The sequence below is a fragment of the Schistocerca americana genome, chromosome X (assembly GCF_021461395.2).
Source record: "Schistocerca americana isolate TAMUIC-IGC-003095 chromosome X, iqSchAmer2.1, whole genome shotgun sequence".
NCBI classification, from domain to species: domain Eukaryota; kingdom Metazoa; phylum Arthropoda; class Insecta; order Orthoptera; family Acrididae; genus Schistocerca; species Schistocerca americana.
Window position 1 is genome coordinate 451351967 of NC_060130.1, and position 23516 is coordinate 451375482.

The window sequence follows — 23516 nt, forward strand, 5'->3', positions numbered from 1 at the left end:
GGGGGCTGAAGAGTTTTACCTCATTGCCACAGTATGTCTAGCAACCGCACAGGGCTTGATATCCTGTGTTATAAAAATGTTTTCAAGTGGATCAATAGAACAAAGCAAAATGTGTCACAATGGTATCTTCAACATTTTCAGTATAAGGGCAAGAAATTCCACTGTGTTGTGTTCGTATTTCTTTTCCAAATTTGTACTGTTAGACGGTACTGGATGCACTTCTACAGACTATTCTTGACCCTAAAATGTTATATCGTACGCAGTACCTCCGGTGACGTTTTCCCCGTCAATGTATGCATCAGGAAGAGTTCAGTTCCACAGTTCTCGGTTTATGCTCTGTAGTTGGATCATGAAAGCCAAGTGCACATAATTTTCCAAAACTACTTCTCGCTAAGAGCTGGAGTCTTCAGGACACTTTCCTTTACAAATCTTGTCAATTTTAATTCACCACACGTCGATGGCGTAGACACCCGTCCGCATCAGTAATGTGTTCACTTTCTTAATAGAGAGGACTTCCACCGACCACAGACCCTTCCTTTTCACAGTTATTGTTAGGTTGTTTCATGATCCATGGAACATTTGCACGAAAATTCGTAATGATGTGACCTCTATCATCGCTGTTGAGCCGTTGATATCTCGAAATTATTCTAAACTCTACGGTCGCACAGAGTGGCCGCGCGGTTTGAGGAGCAATGTCATGGACTGCGCGGCTCCTCCCACAGGAGTTTCGAGTCCTCCCTCGGCATGTGTGTATGTGTGTGTTGTTCTTAGTATAACTTAGTTTAAGTTTAAGAAGTGTGTAAGTCTAGGGACCCATGACCTCAGCAGTTTGGCCTCTTAGGAATTCACACTCATTTGAAGATTTTTAAACCCTACGGATGAAATCAGAGAATCAGTAGATACTGGGAAATAAGCATCTTATCTCGCAATAAACTCTCTATTTGCGTCAATCGAATCAACGCATTAAACAGTGCCCCACCAAGATGGAAATATAGCACTGTACGCAGTCGTTAGCGCCTTGTGGTTCATGAAACTCTGTACTACGCTGCTCCAACAATAGAGCGAGGCCTGCCTTACTTACAGTACAAATGGACGAGGTAGTGGTGGATATATAATAACAGAACACTGACACAAGGTAACTAATTCAAACATAGGAACCTGTGTGTGTGTGTGCGTGTAAAAAAAAAAAAAAAAAAAAAAAATCGAAGAGAATGAGACCGGCAGCGGGCTGACAAACACGGCATCTATATTACAGATAACAATTTCCTCCCTTGCACCAGTGTTCTAATTACACAGTATCACCGACACCTAACGTTCTCCAAATATTTATTCTATACTGCTCTTCGTTAAAATTTCAGCACCGTGAAGATGGCATGCAGCAAATTTCAAATTGGTATGAGATGTACTACATGCATGAATTTGCAAATGATTAGCATTTCAAGGCAACAAACTAAGTAGTGACACCATATACATTTTGTTCACAATGAAATGTTACTCCACGCGTTTCTCATTCGGAAATAGCATTTAAAAGTGGTTTGCTTATGAGAAGACCATATCATGCCTATCGTAAAGAGGATAAATATCTAGCAGCACACGTCGGAATTCGACAGTTGCAGAATAATGTCTTACCAAAACTGGGGGATATCGTTCCGTAATACCACTGATTGGGAGCCCACGATTATCATGTGAATACGACAAGCGGGATCTCAACGGCCCCATGATACTAGCGACCAAAAAGGACAAACACATTGACTTCTCCGACGAGTAGAGCCTTACAACTACGGGACATATTTTCAGTCAGGAAAGGGGCTATTTCAGCAAGACAAGTATGGGCAGGGACAGTTTGATGATATCTTGAGCAGTAAGTGAAGTCAGTACGGTGACCGTTGTTGCGGCTTTCTTGCCGTGGCAGCAGTGGAAGGCTCACCCAGTAGTGCACCCAACGATAACAAAGCGCACAGGAGCGGCAGAACGTCGACTTTTGAGACGAGTCCTGGTTCTCCGTACGGCATCATCGTAGTTGTGTCCCAGTCTAAAGCCTACCAGAAGAACGAACCTTGTCAGACTGCATTCGTCACCATCATATTGGCCTTTAACAAGGCGTGATGATATAGGGTGCAACCGCATAAGCAACACCTCTCGTTTGGATATCATCGTGATGCAAGGATAAGGGAACGACGGACTTCTACAAGTGTACGAGTGTCAGTTCCATATGAACAGCAAAAAGTTATAGCAGTTCTTCAGAAAAATCGCTTCTCTTGATACCACAACAAAATTACAGACATATAAGAAAAAGTACCAATACAATCGTATCTTGAGACTGTCCTTACTGTCTCACAAGACTAGTTTCGGCGGCACATTACCGCCATCCTCAGGCCTCACCGCTGCCAAAAGAGTATTAGATTTCTTTGACGCGTCAATTCTGGAGTCCTTGTTGCTAGTACACGTGGGCTAGCTTTTCTGAGGAGTCTCTACTCGACACAGTGTTGTCTCCAGCGCCAGTCGTATAAACATAGCAGTAATATGGTTCACTGTGTGTTTCATCCCGTTTGATTTGTTTACCTACACGTAACAAAAGACTGGGAGTCATAGTGCATCTCAACAACAAGTGCAAGCAAAATTAATAGTGGGAAGAAAAATGTTCTAAACACTAAAACAGGCTAATGTTTCGTAAACAGAGCAGCTGTAGTGCGACATCCGTGTGACCAGATGAGAGGAAACGCTGACGCCAACTAAAAACAGGAAGAACCATAAGCAATCGCTTATTTACATAAAAAGCGAGGAATGAACTGTATTATAATCTACGAATAATACATACCATAACAAAAGTGTATTATAACTATATCATTATGATGATACTGATGATGCCTTAAGTGAACAAGGGCAGAACGCGTCTGGGAAAATAAACTTCAGTGTAGCAAAAGAAGGTGCTTTTTATTTACAAAACAAATATTTCTGTGCTTGCTGCGGAAGTTGGCCACGCAAACAAACGCGTTATACTTAAGACAGTGTTATTGTTTCGTTCATTTTTAAGTAACTGTCACTCAAAGAATGTACTGTAGATTAGCACTTTAGTACTCCACTAACTGTTAAACTAATAGAACTACAAAAAAATATGTGTATAGACTGTGGGTAAGAAGGGCAACCGTAGAACACTTCACACTCCATCTGAGAACATGAAGAAATATGGTTAAAAGGCAAACTTTTTCAGTGATGGCGTGCCTTTGTATCAAAGACCACGCCCAATATTTTCGTTGCAGTGGAGACTATGACAAGTGAAAGGTAACACTATTTCAGTGGGAAAGTACATAATAAAAAGTAAGCTACTTCCGCAAAAACTGTTCACTAAACCACGAAAGTAAAGGTGTATCTCAAATCGTCATTCTAAGCTTATTCTTGTACACTGGTAAATAGCATACGGCTCCATTAATAACAAGTTCCTTTGCGTGGCCATCCTCTGCAGCAAGCACAGAAATACTTGTTTTGTAAATAAAACCGCCTTTCCATGCTGCAACTTAATTTATTTTTCCAGGCGCGTTTCCCCTTTTTCTTGTTCTAAAGCACCATCAGTGAGATGGTTTGCTGTGATCTGTGTTTCCCCTCATCTGCGACCTCCAGATCAGATGAGAGGAAACGCAGATCACAGCAAAACATCCCACTGATGATGAATTAGAGCAAGAAAAAGGCGAAACGCGTCTGGGAAAAATAAATTTAGTTGCAGCAGGAAAAGGCAGTTTCATTTACAAAACAAGGCTCCATAAATTGCTTTACTTTCAAAAGTAAAGTCAACAGCATTGAAGGCGGACACAGACTTTCCAGATGAAATTAAAACGGCAGTACCATGAATTATTTATTTCGCTCCACATATCGCATGATATATTTCAGTAATGAATTGAATCCGTCTCCTTTTATATTAGCTGAGGTGGTGACTCATTATTGCTGTGACTTATGGTACAAAAAATGGTTGTACTATCCTTTACTTTCTAGCGATACTCAACTGTCCATGTTTTCCTGTCTGCCCTTGTATTCCGGTACTAATATTAAATTTGTTGTTGTAGTCTACAGTCCAAACACTGGTTTGACGCAGCTCTGCACGCTTGCCTATCCTGTGCCAGCCTCTTCATACCTGCGTAACTTCTGCAGTCTAGGTCCAATCAAATTGAACCTAACACTTCAGTCAAGCCTTGGTCACCCTCTAAATTTTTTTCCCCCCACACATCCGTTCACTACCGAACTGCCGATTGCTTGTTGCTTCAGAGGGTGTACGATCAACTGATCGCTTTCTTCAGTCGACCCTAAGTATGCTTTCCATGCAGTTCGTTACAGTACCCCCTCATTAGTTATTCGATCTACCTATCTAATCTTTACAGATCTTCTGTGCCACCACTTTTCAGAAGCTTCTATCGCCTTCTTATAAGAAACGGTTGTCGTCTATATTTCGCTTTTGCGCTTTTGAAAAATGCCGTACTCCAGACAAAACATTAACTGCGCAAAAGATTTCCTAAAATTTACAACTAAATTCAGTCTCAATAAATTCTCTTTTTCATAGATACTTTACTTGCTGTTGCGCAAAAGATTTCCTAAAAGTTACAACTAAATTCAGTCTCAATAAATACTCTTTTTCATAGATACTTTACTTGCTGTTGCGCAAAAGATTTCCTAAAAGTTACAACTAAATTCAGTCTCAATAAATACTCTTTTTCATAGACACTTCACTTGTTGTTGCCAGCATCCGTTTATTCTACTTCGATCATCGTCAATTATTTCACTTCCTAACTACCAAAACACGTGTATTACTTTTATTGCCTGTTTTCTTAATCAGGTTCCATCAGCGTCAACCTATTTAACTCTACTGCATTCCGTTACCTTTGTATTCCAGTTGGTGATATTCACCAAAAATGGTTCAAACGGCTGTGATCACTATGGGACTTAATTGCTGTGGCCATCAGTCCCCTAGAACTTAGAACTACTTAAACCTAACTAACCTAAGGACATCACACACATCCATGCCCGAGACAGGATTCGGACCTTCGACCGTAGCGGTCGCGCGGTTCCAGACTGTTGCGCCTAGAACCGCTTGGCCACTCCGGCCGGCGCGTTATACACCTTTTAACCTGTTTTCAAGAGATTATTCATTTCGTTCAATATCTTGGATGGGCTACAAACATGTCTCACATTCTCTGCAACTACCGCCTTCCTTCATCCTATGACGCTTACAACTACAGTCTAGGTTTTGTAAAAGATTTAAAAAACCTTTCACTCTCTGTATTTTATCCCTGCTATTTTGAGATCTTCAAAGATAACTGGAAGCAGTTACTCTTAAAATTATTGTCATTATTGTTGTTACTACCATTCTTATTGATAAACTGCCTGTTTGCTTCTGCCTAGAATTATTCGGCCGACGTTAGTTTGATGATTTTTCTGACGTTTCACCATCACGAGTGGCTGTCATTGTCAAAGCCTCACCCCCCACTGCTTGTTGTTTGCTGGTGTCCAGCTCGCAGCCCGCGCCAACGTCCAAAGACATATGGATGGTCATTTCCGGCGAGGTTCTCTTCATGCTAACTGCAACGATCGTTCGCTGCAGCACAGAAATCCAGGATCCGTTTATCTTGAGCCTTTATTCTTTCTTATTGAAGGTATTGTCATATTTGTGTGTTTCTATAGCTTCTCTGAACAAGACAGTGTGACAGCTCTAGTCTACAACCAGAACTTTAGGCGAATTTTCTATGTGGTTGGCCTTACACGGCGCTTGCTGTGCAACGGTCGATTTCTCCAACTACCCCAACATAAGTGCCATTGCAGGTTGGGTAGGTGCAGACTTTGGCTTTGACAGAGCACTTGCGGTGCGAGGCGACCACATAGCAAAATTCGTAGACAATGAAGTCCTGGCTGTAAAGAAGAACTGTCACACCCGTTTGTTCAGAGAAGCTGTAGAAACACTCAAACATGATGTAGCTTCTACAAGATAGATGGCCTGAAGATGAATGGATCCTGGATTCCTGTGCTGTAGCGAACGACCGTTTGCGTTACCAAGAGCAGAACTACACCGGAAACGACCACGGAAAAGCTTTTGGATGTTGGCGTGCCAGGTAAGCTACAAATAATCTGCGACAGAGAGTTCGACTCCAGTCCACTACCTGCAAGGGAGGAGTAAGTTCTGACAGTGTCAGCCACTAGTGCTGGTGAAAAGTCAGAAAAACCAACAAACAAACGTCGGCCGAAGAATCCGAGACAGATGCCGACAGGTAGTTTGCCAACAAGTGGCCACGAAAACCTTAACAATTTTATCGCCCTTATTATTAATATGAAGCCCTACAGACTATTAAGGCACTTCACGGCAGGGTAATGAGGTATTGAGAGTAAGAATGAATTTCCCTTAAAGTTCCGTAATTATTTTCAGTTTTATTTTAACATGATCGACTTCAAGATTTATAGCTTTATCTTAACACACCAGCGAACATTTCTTATTTCCGGTGAGTATAACTTCCCATCGTCGACGAACTCACTTTAACTTAGTCGTATGATGTAGATGAGGCCAGAAGTGTCAAATTCTATTGTGTTGATATAAAAATGAAGATCATTACTGCAGTGTAAGGCAAATTCGATTTACAGCAATTAGCACTGGTTTCTCTTACGTGTCAAAATACTCTCCTTAAAATTTAACGGTAAAACTTCCTAACAATATTTTATTGAAAGTCCTCGTTTCTTATTTGGAGGTTGCAGTTGTTTCAATTAATGGCTTGCGCACGTCTAATTTCTTTTTCTTATAAAGTAACTTGTTCCTGAAGGTCGTCTGGAGACCATAGTAAAATACATTTGTTTTTTTAATTCGTAAATAGGTATTTGCTTCTTTGGAGATGTGAGAGGTTGGCACTGTGACTAGATAATTAGATTCAGTGCAGTGAATTTATATTTCTGGCTGATGAGTTATGATGAAGGATATTCTTACACCTGTATTCAGCAGAAGGTCAGTGCCTTTCGTAGGACTTAATAATTGTGTATAACGGCTTTTAAACAGTTTCGCCGCATGCTAAATGGAGCAGTGTCATCTGCATAAGAAAGGTAGTAAAGAATCAGCGTTTAGCGTTCCGTTGACGACGACGTCGTTAAAGATGGAACACAAGCTTCGATAGCAGCAAGACAGAGAAAACCGGGTTGTGTGATTCAAAGGATTCATTCCGGCATTATTTGGTTGTGTCTTTGTCCCTCAAAGGCGTTATATCGGAATGGTTATTGACAGATTTGGCATCGTTAAAGGGCTCCAGAAAATCCTAGCTTTCCAATGATACAACAGCGCTTATAAATTACATGTTTGGTTTGGTAGATCCTGAGGAATCATGTAATTTGTATAACAAAAATAAAAATTTTCGGATTCTAGCTGCAAAGTTTGGATTACCTTTTTAGTGCATTCCATCTTCTTCTGCAAACTCCTCCTCCAGATTCCTCTTTCTCCTCCTCCAGTTTACTCTGCCTTGTATTTCTAGGCTATTTACAGCCCTGCCAGCAGCCCAAAGACGTTCCTTGTCTAAAACAAGCATCATTCCTACCAAGTTGAAACCTATCTTCATTCCCATATTTCGAAATACTTTGCACCTTACAGCGTTGCCATAATTGAAAGTAGCAACAGAATGATACACACCAAAGTGAAGTGTTTCTGTTGCAACAAACATAGTATTGGCGCTTTTTGACCATTTAGCACTATTTACACTTTCATTGGAGTTTTTGGTTTTTCCATGAATACTCTTTTTCAACAGTTCAGGTGATGCTAAACTCTGAAAATAGGTTTTATCACCTCCCTTACCGCTTCAAGCAGACTATGTTTATGAGTGTACACTTCTCCAGTTAGCAATACCTTGTTGTGCTTACACTAACTGTTTTCTCCTTTGGGACACAAGTAATGGTGGGGAGACTCATCTGCTGAAAAAGTATGAAGATAAAGTGCCCAAACAGCCTTAAACATACATACTCTTCACTACCTGAATCAAGCTTCCTCTGCAAAGTTCTTTCTTTCTCAAGCTCATTGCATTGGGCAGGTGAGCCAGCAAGGTGAAATTCACACACATGGTTATCGTTTATATTGTTTGCGGTAATAACAACTACTTTCGGCTTTCCAACGTCTCTCCTTTTCTTAAAAGCCTTCAGAGGATTTCTAGTCACTTTACGTTTACCCATGATTCTCCTTCTATAAAACAGGGACTTCAATGAACAGAATTCACGATGAATATTCTCAAGATTACAAAAGGATAAATAAACATGAAACACACGACAACCAAGCGAGCGATCTATGTTAAACTATCACAAATTAGCCAGAACACTTACTTTGTAACACTTATTTTCTGTCACATCACTAAAATGTACATGATGAGCTTGTAGGTTCATGAGTACAACATTTGACAGCAGTTTAACAGCACCACAGGGGGTCACGCCCATGCAGATCACATTTCAAAAATATTTTAAAAATAGTTTAAGTCTTCTGAATTGAATAAATTACATGTCAATTGAATGGGGAAAGTCTGTAGATTTTTAAAGTGCAAAAATGTAAATATTGAACATTTCATGACTCTGAACCTTTCCAGAGCCCCTTAATTTAGAGGGTGGCCTAGTGCCCCTCCCCTCTCCACTCCCCTCCCAAGTCGCTATGTCTGTGTCCAAAACTGTCTGCTTGTAGTGTTATTCATGTGAAAGTGAGCGAACTTTTGCTGAATGTCTGCGAATCGTGTAACTGAGGCGGGAGTTTAGTGCCAGCTCGGTGTTCACCTAATGGAATGTGAGAACCCGCCTAAATATCACATCCAGTCTGTCTGGCACACCAGGCGGATTCGATTCGGGGCTAGCGCCCCTTTCCCTCCTGGAAACGGCGTTCACACGTTCGGCTGTCAGGGTGAGTAAAAATCAGGCATTCGCCTTCAGCAATTACGAAAACCACGGAAAATCAAAATCAAGACGACCTGACGGAGATTTGAACTTATTTCTTACCACATTCGAGTTCAGTGCCTTAAAACTCCCTCTTTCGGAACTTCACTGATGCTCTTTTCCAAGTCTCGAGTTCTTACTCTTGCGGAAGTGTTGGTTGTGTTCTTAGTCTTTCTGGCGTAATAGTCATGAGACAAGCATGTGTGTTCACACTACACATACAAAATCAGTTACATCGGTAACGATGCTTTCCAAATGACGCTGTGAAACCACTGCACAACGTTTACAACATGTTACAAAAGTTCCGAGTAGCCGCGTCTATTTCAGGGCCTTTCAAAATGGTACGAGGGAGTCGATCGTCGATCATATAGTTAAAGTGTGTGTGTGTGTGTGTGTGTGTGTGTGTGTGTGTGTGTGTGTGTGTGTATGTATGTGTCTGTGTTTTGTGTGTGTGTGTGTGTGTGTGTGTGTGTGTGTGTGTGTCAGTGGGTGGGAGGGAGGCTGCATGGGTGGTAGGCGGGAGGGTGTCTTCATGTTATTCTGGGTAGCTGTATGCAAGCGTGAGCTCACGGGTGCAGGGAAAGTCCATTAATACTTAATAATTTGCTTTGGAAAGCGTAAAGAAGGGGGAAAATTTCGCCTAAATTGGATTAATTATATTAAAAAGTTTCTCACCACTCACCGGTTGCTCGGGATATGAAAACATCATATAATTAATAATCTGGAGGTTTCGTTATTGTGTTTTGTGACGAATTTTCTGTCTCATTCATCTCTAATGTGGAAGGCTGCATTTACAACTTCGCATTTCGAGGATGAGAAACATGAGATACAAAAGAGATTTTGATACGTGTTTATTTGTGGACCATTTAAGAAACCTATACTAATCACATAGCCCCTAATGGGAACCCAATTGATTCAGCTAATTTCCTTGGTGGCAATAAATTAATTTTAAAAGACATGTGTCTGAGACTCTCTAGCAAGCCTGCCTATTATGAGCAGAGACCTTTGCTGGGGTAATCGCATACATTTATCAGAATCGGAAGCGGGAAGCTATTGCACAAAAGCCTACGATGCGCGGTCACCATACTTCACGCAGTTCCGACTAACACCTACGACGATTAATTTTGAGCCCCACTGTATTTGTTGTAAAGAATCGGATAGACGATAGCTACAGTTTGTTACATCTAAGTCTTTCGTCGTTTGCGCTACTGGTGTAATTAATTTAGCTTTCTGGAGTACTTGGCGAAGAATGTCCTAAATGCATCTCCACGTTCCTAACAGCCAACGTAAGATTCTTTCCTTATTGCTGCCGAGTTATCTGCTATGTATGGACAAGTCTCTATCAGTTGCTTTTTTCAACAGTCCTAATTAATTTTGAATTAAATGCCAGCACCAGTTGCACTTTTCTTTATGATTCAAAAACCATCAACAATAGCCGAACCTCCCTGCCGCCGTTGGATAAGCAGCTGCAGCAGCAAGTCGTATACTCCTAGCTCACTCATTTGTTACATAGTTTAATTCTTAATTTCTTTGCGTGTTTTTGGTACTTGCATTGTTTAATTCACAAATTTCGGGCGTATTATAGTATTTGAGAGTTGTAGCATCGCGTTTTAGTACCTGAATAGTGTAAATTCGCGTAGTCGTTTGTCTACTGTTTTGTTTTGAACGGCCAGTGTCGGTTGGTCGCAGTCAGTGTGCTCCCTGCCGCCGTTGGATAAGCAGCTGCAGCAGCAAGTCGTATACTCCTAGCTCACTCATTTGTTACATAGTTTAATTCTTAATTTCTTTGCGTGTTTTTGGTACTTGCATTGTTTAATTCATAAATTTCGGGCGTATTATAGTATTTGAGAGAGTAGCATCGTGTTTTAGTACCTGAATAGTGTAATTTCGCTTAGTCTCCTTCCGCCGCCGAGCAGTGTCAGCAGTGCGCAAGTAGCAGCATTACTGCATTTACTAGGCAATCTTGTATTTTAATAACCGTGTGAATTTTGTCGATTTGTTTGTGCTCTCTGTAGATTAGTTCAGACGTTCTTTGCAAAACAGTTTTTAGCATGGATAGGGACTGCAACTGCTGTGTTCGGATGCAGGCTGAGTTGGCATCCCTTCGCTCCCAGCTTCAGGCAGTGTTGGCTTTGGTCACACAGCTTGAGGCTGTTGCCAATGGGCATCACTGTGGGGGTCGGGATGGGGGTTTGTCGGGGACGGCCAGCTCGTCCCACGCATCCCCTGATCGGACTACGACTGTGGTTGCTCGGGATACTGCCCGCATTGAGGCTGATCCCTCACCTGTGGTAGAGTGGGAGGTCGTTTCAAGGTGTGGCAGGGGGCGAAAGACATTCCGGAGGGCTGAACGGAAAGCCTCTCCAGTTTGTCTGACGAACCGGTTTCAGGCTCTGTCTCAGGCTAATACTGATCTTCGGCCTGACATGGCTGCTTGTCCTGTTCCAGAGGTTGCCCCTCAGTCTGCAAGATCCGGGCAGTCGCAGAGGGTGGGCTTACTGGTAGTTGGGAGCTCCAACGTCAGGCGCGTAATGGGGCCCCTTAGGGAAATGGCAGCAAGAAAGGGGAAGAAAACCAATGTGCACTCCGTGTGCATACCGGGGGGAGTCATTCCAGATGTGGAAAGGGTCCTTCCGGATGCCATGAAGGGTACAGGGTGCACCCATCTGCAGGTGGTCGCTCATGTCGGCACCAATGATGTGTGTCGCTATGGATCGGAGGAAATCCTCTCTGGCTTTCGGCGGCTATCTGATTTGGTGAAGACTGCCAGTCTCGCTAACGGGATGAAAGCAGAGCTCACCATCTGCAGCATCGTCGACAGGACTGACTGCGGACCTTTGGTACAGAGCCGAGTGGAGGGTCTGAATCAGAGGCTGAGACGGTTCTGCGACCGTGTGGGCTGCAGATTCCTCGACTTGCGCCATAGGGTGGTGGGGTTTCGGGTTCCGCTGGATAGGTCAGGAGTCCACTACACGCAACAAGCGGCTACACGGGTAGCAGGGGTTGTGTGGCGTGGGCTGGGCGGTTTTTTAGGTTAGATGGCCTTGGGCAAGTACAGAAAGGGCAACAGCCTCAACGGGTGCGGGGCAAAGTCAGGACATGCGGGGACCAAGCAGCAATCGGTATTGTAATTGTCAACTGTCGAAGCTGCGTTGGTAAAGTACCGGAACTTCAAGCGCTGATAGAAAGCACCGAAGCTGAAATCGTTATAGGTACAGAAAGCTGGCTTAAGCCAGAGATAAATTCTGCCGAAATTTTTACAAAGGTACAGACGGTGTTTAGAAAGGATAGATTGCATGCAACCGGTGGTGGAGTGTTCATCGCTGTTAGTAGTAGTTTATCCTGTAGTGAAGTAGAAGTGGATAGTTCCTGTGAATTATTATGGGTGGAGGTTACACTAAACAACCGAACTAGGTTAATAATTGGCTCCTTTTACCGACCTCCCGACTCAGCAGCATTAGTGGCAGAACAACTGAGAGAAAATTTGGAATACATTTCACATAAATTTTCTCAGCATGTTATAGTCTTAGGTGGAGACTTCAATTTACCAGATATAGACTGGGACACTCAGATGTTTAGGACGGGTGGTAGGGACAGAGCATCGAGTGACATTATACTGAGTGCACTATCCGAAAATTACCTCGAGCAATTAAAAAGAGAACCGACTCGTGGAGATAACATATTGGACCTACTGGTAACAAACAGACCCGAACTTTTCGAATCTGTATGTACAGAACAGGGAATCAGTGATCATAAGGCCGTTGCAGCATCCCTGAATATGGAAGTTAATAGGAATATAAAAAAAGGGAGGAAGGTTTATCTGTTTAGCAAGAGTAATAGAAGGCAGATTTCAGACTACCTAACAGATCAAAACGAAAATTTCTGTTCCGACACTGACAATGTTGAGTGTTTATGGAAAAAGTTCAAGGCAATCGTAAAATGCGTTTTAGACAGGTGCGTGCCGAGTAAAACTGTGAGGGACGGGAAAAACCCACCGTGGTACAACAACAAAGTTAGGAAACTACTGCGAAAGCAAAGAGAGCTCCACTCCAAGTTTAAACGCAGCCAAAACCTCTCAGACAAACAGAAGCTAAACGATGTCAAAGTTAGCGTAAGGAGGGCTATGCGTGAAGCGTTCATTGAATTCGAAAGTAAAATTCTATGTACCGACTTGACAGAAAATCCTAGGAAGTTCTGGTCTTACGTTAAATCAGTAAGTGGCTCGAAACAGCATATCCAGACACTACGGGATGATGATGGCATTGAAACAGAGGATGACACGCGTAAAGCTGAAATACTAAACACCTTTTTCCAAAGCTGCTTCACAGAGGAAGACCGCACTGCAGTTCCTTCTCTAAATCCTCGCACAAACGAAAAAATGGCTGACATCGAAATAAGTGTCCAAGGAATAGAAAAGCAACTGGAATCACTCAATAGAGGAAAGTCCACTGGACCTGACGGGATACCAATTCGATTCTACACAGAGTACGCGAAAGAACTTTCCCCCCTTCTAACAGCCGTGTACCGCAAGTCTCTAGAGGAACGGAGGGTTCCAAATGATTGGAAAAGAGCACAGATAGTCCCAGTCTTCAAGAAGGGTCGTCCAGCAGATGCGCAAAACTATAGACCTATATCTCTTACGTCGATCTCTTGTAGAATTTTAGAACATGTTTTTTGCTCGCGTATCATGTCATTTCTGGAAACCCAGAATCTACTATGTAGGAATCAACATGGATTCCGGAAACAGCGATCGTGTGAGACCCAACTCGCCTTATTTGTTCATGAGACCCAGAAAATATTAGATACAGGCTCCCAGGTAGATGCTATTTTTCTTGACTTCCGGAAGGCGTTCGATACAGTTCCGCACTGTCGCCTGATAAACAAAGTAAGAGCCTACGGAATATCAGACCAGCTGTGTGGCTGGATTGAAGAGTTTTTAGCAAACAGAACACAGCATGTTGTTATCAATGGAGAGACGTCTACAGACGTTAAAGTAACCTCTGGCGTGCCACAGGGGAGTGTTATGGGACCATTGCTTTTCACAATATATATAAATGACTTAGTAGATAGTGTCGGAAGTTCCATGCGGCTTTTCGCGGATGATGCTGTAGTATACAGAGAAGTTGCTGCATTAGAAAATTGTAGCGAAATACAGGAAGATCTGCAGCGGATAGGCACTTGGTGCAGGGAGTGGCAACTGACCCTTAACATAGACAAATGTAATGTATTGCGAATACATAGAAAGAAGGATCCTTTATTGTATGATTATATGATAGCGGAACAAACACTGGTAGCAGTTACTTCTGTAAAATATCTGGGAGTATGCGTACGGAACGATTTGAAGTGGAATGATCATATAAAATTAATTGTTGGTAAGGCGGGTACCAGGTTGAGATTCATTGGGAGAGTGCTTAGAAAATGTAGTCCATCAACAAAGGAGGTGGCTTACAAAACACTCGTTCGACCTATACTAGAGTATTGCTCATCAGTGTGGGATCCGTACCAGGTCGGGTTGACGGAGGAGATAGAGAAGATCCAAAGAAGAGCGGCGCGTTTCGTCACTGGGTTATTTGGTAACCGTGATAGCGTTATGGAGATGTTTAATAAACTCAAGTGGCAGACTCTGCAAGAGAGGCGCTCTGCATCGCGGTGTAGCTTGCTCGCCAGGTTTCGAGAGGGTGCATTTCTGGATGAGGTATCGAATATATTGCTTCCCCCTACTTATACTTCCCGAGGAGATCACGAATGTAAAATTAGAGAGATTAGAGCGCGCACGGAGGCTTTCAGACAGTCGTTCTTCCCGCGAACCATACGCGACTGGAACAGGAAAGGGAGGTAATGACAGTGGCACGTAAAGTGCCCTCCGCCACACACCGTTGGGTGGCTTGCGGAGTATCAATGTAGATGTAGAATGTAGATGTAGAACCTCCATCAAGATTCTCTATAAGCATTCTTTCTAAACTTTGTTAGCTTGGTAGTTGTTTGCTGTAACAACTGCAACTTCAGAAACGCCAGCGAGTCGTGAGACATGGTGCAGTATGCTTTACACTTAACTCGTATTGGTAATCCATAAGGTTCCAGTACCTGTATAGAAATGCTGAGATCGTCAGCTTCCTTAAATCACTTAGGAATGTCTAAATCGCTACGAGACATTAAATTATAAAATGGTTCAAATGGCTCTGAGCACTATGGGACTTAACATCTGACGTCATCAGTCCCCTAGAACATAGAACTACTTAAACCTAACTAACCTAAGGACATCACACACATCCATGCCCGAGGCAGGATTCGAACCTGCGACCGTAGCGGTCACTCGGCTCCAGACTGTAGCGCCTAGAACCCCACGGCCACTCCGGTCGGCATTAAATTATAATTTTCCTACCTCCCTCGCAGAATTTTGTCAAGGCGTGGTGCAGATCGCTGCCTCTAGCAGCAGTGAACTGAAATCATGCATATGTATCAGAATGACTGGTACATGAGATGTATCGTAATTAAGCAACTGCCATGATTACCACTAAGCCTCTAATGTTCTGTATTTTGTGCTGCATGATAACAGGGGGAGAAGTTAGAAGAATCATATAATCATACAGCGCCTGTACTTTCATCAGAATCCCCTCAAAATGAAATTGTCCTGAATGACCACAAGATGAACACAGCTGCTTTGATTAAGAGAATGAAGAATAAGGCTTTTAGTAGTAAGACACTGCTGTCAACTGCAGAAAATAAAATAGTTCCAGATCACTGGAGTACTCGGGATTTTCGGAAACGGTCAAATAAGGGATCCAGTACGACAATAGGTGATACACGTAGTAGAACGAGGAGCGCCGAGTGTCACCAAACATGACACGTTTTCAACTGAATTCGAATGCCAACGTGGTGACCGAATCTCAAACCAATCTAACTTTAGGGCCGCGGTTGAAATCGAACTGGGCGTGTCCGCGAATGGCGGCCCCACCTCCTCATCAAATAAGCAACACCTATGCGGTGCCTGGCAACTTGAGTGGGTTAAAGCTCTGCAAAGGTGCATACATGCTGTACCAGAGAGTCAACATCACCCAAATCAGAGCTCCCACGAGAAAAGCCTGGTACCGCCTATTATTAACGTGACCTGTGCTGTAACGATCGATGCTGAAGTAAGAATCCTGCGTTCTGTTCCGCTGGAAATAGGTGTAAATGAGATACGCGTACACGTTGCCTCAATATGATTCGTGCCTATTGTTGAACGCTCCAAAAACACTGCTTATAATGATATGTACTTTGCATAGCGGCCGATTACGTTACTTGTTTCCTGCTCAGCCAACGAAGTATGCAGTTGAAAAATAGAGTGTCTATTTGTGCGCATTGAAAGTGATCTCTTTTACCTTGCTTTTACGATACTTTTGCGACTTAGGCTACGTAGAAAGTTAAATCGTTTTATTGTTCGTCGCTTCCATTTCCTGTTTTGCGTAGAATGGGTTAAAAATGGGTGCTAACTTCGTCGGCAACAATGATCTTAAATAGTAAGAGGACTGAACATTTTAGTCCGGAAACCTGGACTACGCCAGTCTTCAATATTGACCTACAGAAGTCAAGTTCACAAAACAGTATGGTTTTCTTAGACACACAGACGCTTAATACTGCTTAGCTAAATCTTATAAGGTAGCTATAATTTCGCACGTTACAAGCACTCATCTACATACTTTGCCGTGATTTACAACCGGAATTAGGTACCATTTGATAGGTTGTGCATCGTATATACGAATATTTAAAGAAGACTGACATTGTCACGTTCACTTTGTAAACAACTGTTAACGCTTGTTGCATGAAAGGTGATTATCAAAACGGCGTAATGAATGATTGCCTATACTAGTACAGGTTGGAACACCAGTGGAAATGAAACGTCTGGCGTAACTGAAGCCCTGGCTGTAAATGCCCTCACAAGTGTGTTGGTCCTGCTTCATACAAGAAGTGCCAAGACGGACGGTCTGGGCACCTGAGCGCGGAAGCACAGTACAGCGGCGGCCCGTAGTAGTGGGAGCCGGAAGGATAACCGGATAATATTTCGGAAATTCTGGAAATCTTGGACGCACCAGAGAGAAACGAGGAAGCGTTACCTCGGAAATCGCAGGCTGGGTTACTTCCAAGGATTTTTACTCTGAGTAGCGTACCATTGTATCAATATAGGTATTTCCTCGCAAACGTTCCGCGCTGGACGACAAAAGACTAAAATATGGTTGATCGGCGTTCGGAAGAATCCATAAAGAGGGAGAATATTCCATGGTTTCGAGAATATGGTTCGCCTTCTCAGTTACGAGGGAGGGGAGCCGAGCTTTGCTGGGAAGCCAGCAGTGGAGAGAAGAGGTTTTCCATTTTGAGCGCCCAGGTTTGACGGTCGCTCAGTATCAGCTTTTGTTGGTACAGACGGACTTGCTGTCTTAGCTCTCAGGAGATTTTATTTTTAGAACGGTTAGGCACTGTACTGTTGCGAACTTATACGATTCTGGACTTCATCTTCAGGTAGGGAGTCGTCGTTGAATATGCAGCGTTCAGGGATTGAGAGCACTATTTGTATCTATACTCACGTAGAGACGTTATCTGAATTCTGTCGTTGTAGCTGGGAGTTCTCGTTTCTTGTCTGTAGAACACAGAGAGGAGAAGACAATATGCTAGTCAGTGGACAGTCTTATCCTGTCCGAGTGTTTGAATGAGTTTTTTTTTTTCAATATTTTGTGGCTGGAGAACTTCAGTCGTCGCAGACGTGTACGAGAACAATCACTCCGTTGCACCAGACGCAGTAGATACTGTGATATTGCTAATTGCTTTGGCTTATTAGGGCTATAAAGGTAAACAGCTGTGATCACATAAATTTTATTTCCACTGAGGTTGCCCACCACTGTAGATCATCTTCGAAAGTAGTGTCTTCTAGTGTTTGGTACGTAATGATGTCATCGTGTCGCTTTACTTATATTAGGCCGCGTAGCCATAAAAAGGGGCAGATTTGGGCACTTGATCAATCATATTAGTTAGGAAATTCATTTGTATCTCTTTATGTCCGTTGGACATTGATATATAAACATTTGTTATTTAAAGGGGTTTTAATCTACAATAAATGTATAACCAGAAACAGCATTTATCATTTGGTAGTTACTAGTTCCCTTAATCATTCTTTTATATTTATGTTGAATTTCGATGTTGAAGACCAAGAAGGAGGTAATCACCAATAAGAGATGCTAAGATCTGATTCAGGGGGGCCAGCCGAGATGGTCGAGCGGTTCTAGGCGCTACAGTCAGGATCCGCGCGTCCGCTACGGTCTTAGGTTCGATTCCTGCCTCGGGCATGGGTGTGTGTGATGTCCTTACGTTAGTTAGGTTTAAGTAGTTCTAATTTCTAGGGGACTGATGACCTCAGAAGTTGAGTCCCATAGTGCTCAGAGCCATTTGAACCATTTTCGATTCAGGGGGTAGTCAAAAAGGGCGAAATCTTCATTTTAGCGTTCACTATTTCCGCTGCGCACATTCATTTTACATCCGCCTGGAGTAGCATCTTGGAATCTGAAAAGAGAGAATTATTCCATCAGAAACATAAATTGGTGTCTGTAGAAATCGTTATAAGTTTTAATAAAATTAATGAGGCCCTATGAAAGGTAGATGTCTATGAGTCTGCTCTGTGCATACACAAACCCTGAGTCTGAGATACTATTATCGCGAGCAGTAGAGACGGAGCAGTCGTCGAAGGGAGTCGGAAGTGGTTGGACGCAGGGTGCGGTGGAGAGAAGCCGCGTGACATGAGAGTTCGCTGTCTGCCGTGATCGTGCTAGTAGCGTTGGAGCAGACGGGTATTAATTGAAGTTTTTTGGTAATTTGCCTCTCCGCTGCACGTAGTTGCTGGTTTCTTGCGCACTGGAGGAGTTTTGCCAGATTTATGTATGCGTACACTCAGAATAATAGTCGTCTTTTTTTGTGGCCACAAGCGTGTTTATTGATTATAGACATTGTGGAATAATTAAACGTCTGTGTAAAGTTTGTTAAGATTTAAATCATCAATTTTCTGAACATAGTAAGTCAACAGTTTTTATTACTTTCTTTCACTTTTCGTTACATCGGTAAGGTCAGTTAACCAAACCCCTCCAGACCACTCAATGCCTATGTATAAAAGCATGGCAGTAATTGTTGCTATTAGTCCGTGTATTGCACTCTGCATTGATGGCAGTCTTGCTTTTTGGAATATTTTAACATGCTGCTGATCACGCAGTTGTAGCGGCAAGACGAGGCAAGTTGTCTGTTACGTACAGGAGCGTTGCAGAGTAATTGTGAGGAGACATTAGAGGATAATTTAAAACTTGCAGTCAGATGGTTGAGAGTTGATTTCTTTATAATTCGTAGGAGGAGTAACGAATTTTTTGTTCAGATTTCTGTTTCTATTTGTTCTCGAGCAGAATACTATTACTGTCAGAGACGGAACATCACACATATACTTCCGTACAAGCCTTTTAAAACAATTACAAACGCGTTTTAACTAAATAGATAAAATTTATTCTCGTTAAGACTTCCATAGAATTATTTATTTTTTACTATCCTACGATGCCTCAAGATCACGTGTCGCTCGTTGTCACATATCGCAGAAGTATTCACTGACTACGTTTATCCAAAGCAAACGGCGTGTTTCAAAAGAGTGCCGAAACAATTCTATTAAAGTTAGCCCCTTTTCAGATACCCTAGCTGCAACTTTGTACAAGAACTTTCACCGTATCTTAGCTGCCACAGAATTACTTTTCCCCAATGGAACCTGAGGTACACAACCATTGGGATCACTATGAAAATATCAGCAAGTCAACGTTACATTGTGCAGCTGCTCGTGATCGCAAGAATACATAGATATGGCTGGTTTGCTATTTCAGTGTATAATTGAATACTGTTATTGTTATTTTTTATGGTAATTATTGAATGATCATTTTATTTATTCATATAGAGAATATTTCATAATTAGTTATTTAAGTCCATAAAATGAATGTATGCCTGTTATCCTCCGCCAAGCCTCTTTATCCAGCGCATCTTCCTTGTCGATGCTGCGATGTTCCATAACTCCATTCACGTGGTCTGTCCAAGAACGTCTTGGACTTCCACATTTACGACTGCCGGGTGGTTTCCATTCACAAACCTTCTTTGGTCACCTATGATCTGGCATTCTCATCATATGCCCGTGCCATTTTAATGATTTTCTTTCAATGCTATCACTGTATCGTGCACCTTCATTCTAGATCTTACTTCATCATTAATTTTCCGTTCGATTCTTGATATTCTGGCCCTCCTACGCAAATAATCCATTTCCACAGCTGTTAGTGTTCTTTTGAGATCCGCATTAAAGATCCATTGTTCTGATCCATATCATAGCACTGATTCAACCAATATCTTACCTACTCTTTTCTTATTGCTGTAGGAAATATTCTTATCCCATTAAAAAGAATTCATGCACCCTAACACTTTTCTGCTTTGGTAAAATAATTTTGTTTTGCTAATATAATTTTAAAATATCACCTTGTCATTACTACACAAACAAAAATATTCCTTCCTTCAGAAAATTTTCAGGGCTGAAGGGTTAAACAAGGTTTTTAGTAGAAACATATAGTCAAGAACTAAACTACAATCAAACATTGTAGGGGTTTAATAGAACACATTTAACGTTAAGTATTTCATTAATATAGTTACTAGCTTAGTCAAAATGGCTATGGGAACTGATTACATGCCTAAGATTTTACGACACCTGTATAAGGAAATTACTGTTTAATCCGGCTCACTGTCGACGTATAACGCTCTATTTTAAAATCAGCTTCTACATAGGTATGAAAACGAAATCGATCATTTCTATATAAATGCGTCAAATGCACATTTATTCTGTTACATTTACGTTACGGAGAGCAATTAGTTTCATTTTAATTTCCAATTTTACAGTTTAAATAGTATGTCACTGTAGTACAACAAGCCATTGAAAAACGTAGAACAAACGAACATTTGTACCAAAAACAAAATGATATAAATAGTCTTTACTATTACTGGCTTCTGTCACATGAAATTCTGAACGTTATGTGACACTTATGCACACATGGAATTTAAATATAAATCCATGAAGATGAATCAATCGAAATATAGAACATAGTTTAGAAAAGCGGCTCGTAAATGGCTTGGCGTTTTCACATTATCCATGAACTCGCATAAAATTCTGGAAAAGCTCTTATACAATCAAAGATGCTATTAAGCTAATAAATAAATAGAAATCACGAACTACAAGTACACTGAAGTAAGAAAGATCTTCCGTCGTGGCTGATAATCGCAAGACTACAGATTAGCATTTTTTATCCCACAATGCCGCGCGAAGTAGAGGCGCTGTTCGACGCGCCCTGTCGCGGATTGCGCGGCTCCTCCCGCCGGAGGCTCGAGAACACCCTCGGGCATGAGTGAGCATAATGTTATTAGCATATCTCGGTTGTGTTGTAAACGGACGTGCCCTGAGTATGAGGCTATCCGCTTTTTTAGTGACGGGCCTTGGTTTTGAGAAAATTGATTTGGAAGTTCACTACGCGCTCTAGTACGCATAACATTAGCCCTGTTTCAAACAAGTGAGCGTGGCACAGTGGTTAACGCCTACAGTTACCACTCTGGAGGTACAGTGTTCGGGTACTTTCCGTGCTTTTGCTTTTTTTTAAAATCAGAATAGTCCGACATTTTTCCATTTTATTTTACAGACTATCAACGAACAGTATGTATTGTGTGAAATTATTAAGAAATATTCAGTTTTGCCAAAGTAATTTGATTTTCACGTCATTATTACAAAATCTCACTCGCTATCGCCTGCATCGCTTGCTATACCACAACAGAAAACCTACTGATATTTGTCGCAAAAGTAACCGAAACACAATGTTTAACAGCACCAAGCACATTACATAAAAGCTGCTGTCTTGCAGCCGCACAGAGTACGAGCGATATCGGAATACATTGTTCATTCACATTCAAATAAGTTTGTCTTTCATCAGTTAACTTTGATGCGAACCATGCGTATTTGATAGTATTTGAAAAAGCAGGTTCCCTGAATTGATGAAAAATTAATGAGTGTAGTGTTATGCAATCATCCCTGGATGCGATTGCTCTCTTGGTCTTCAACAAATCGGGATGATTCTGAATTAATTTCGTAAAAATTTTAACATGTCGGTAAAAATATACGTCACAAGGCTTGCAAAATCAAGTACACATTGGTGGGATAACTTTAACGGTGCAGGTACAAGCTTTCCTCTCATCCACGAAGATGTGATCGTATACGGTCAGATCAGCGTGAACTCTCCACGTAACAATGATATATAGAAAATTTTCCTGTCCCACGTACGGAAGAGTCACAGATTTAAAATGTTTTCGTACACCAGTTTCGTGAAATTCTCTGATTTCGTCCAGGACACAATTACGTCTTTAAATTTGAGGGTTAATTCATCCATTCTTTTCAGAACATTAGGGACAAATTTTCCCGACGTTTCTTGCATACATAGAAAAACATACGGGATCACCTTTCCTCACGCAGTTAGAGTGCTGTGTACGAATGACCTATCTTGTATAAATCTTTTATCAGCACGAGAACTGTTCTCGCCCATTTCTCCGCGAGGGATCTACTATGTGTTGATTGATATTGACAGCACGTTTGATAGCTGTTGATTACCCAGTCGAGATTAAAATTACCAATTAGTATTTTTGTTTGCGTGCGGAATTGTTCCGCAGCTACTATTACTTCTTCTACCGTTGCACATTCTTTGGAACCGAGAAACTTCGTAATTTCCCTTTGCCTGATTTTACGCTTTTGTTTAAATTGTTCGACCCTAGCCGAGGTGCCCACGGAATTAAAGGTATCCGTTAAAAGTGGAACAGCAGCGTTCATCGCCCATTGCTGTAAAGTTCTGGTCGTCACCTGCTCGCGGAAGAAATTATATTATTTTCACAAGTCAGTCTGATTCTTACAATGTATTTGACATATATATTGATATGATTTACCTGATCGAAATTTTGTCTCGCTTCGGCGAACTGTTCATACGTCTCACGATCGATAGTGCTCCATTTATCACGAGTTCCACCTCGTTTCACATCCACTTTCCATAGATATAGCACTGATTTGTGTTTTAATCGAGAGACGCCGTATGACTGCAAACACTTTAGGCTCCATTTCGGATGAGCTACTGCAAGGGCAACTGCTCGTCTCGTCCTTGTAGAACTGAGGCACAGAATCTATTGGTTCATGTGCGAATTCGTCGGCAACGAAATCGCCATCTCCCTCTACCCCTGTACACTGCAAAGCAAATAGCTTTATATTAAGTCGATTCGTCCGCAAGAAAAGGAACATCCACACAAAAGTGAAACCTAGCGCCTCATATTCGTGCACTTCGTCTTTTTCGTTGATATTTCATTAATTCATCCTCATCGATGATCCGCCTTTCGGCCAATAGGGCTTGTATTGCGATACATACACTATGTGATCAAAAGTATGCGGACACCTGGCTGAAAATGACTTACAATTTCGTGGCGCCCTCCATCTGTAATGTTGGCCCACCCTTAGCCTTGACGACAGATTCCATTCTCTCAGGCATACG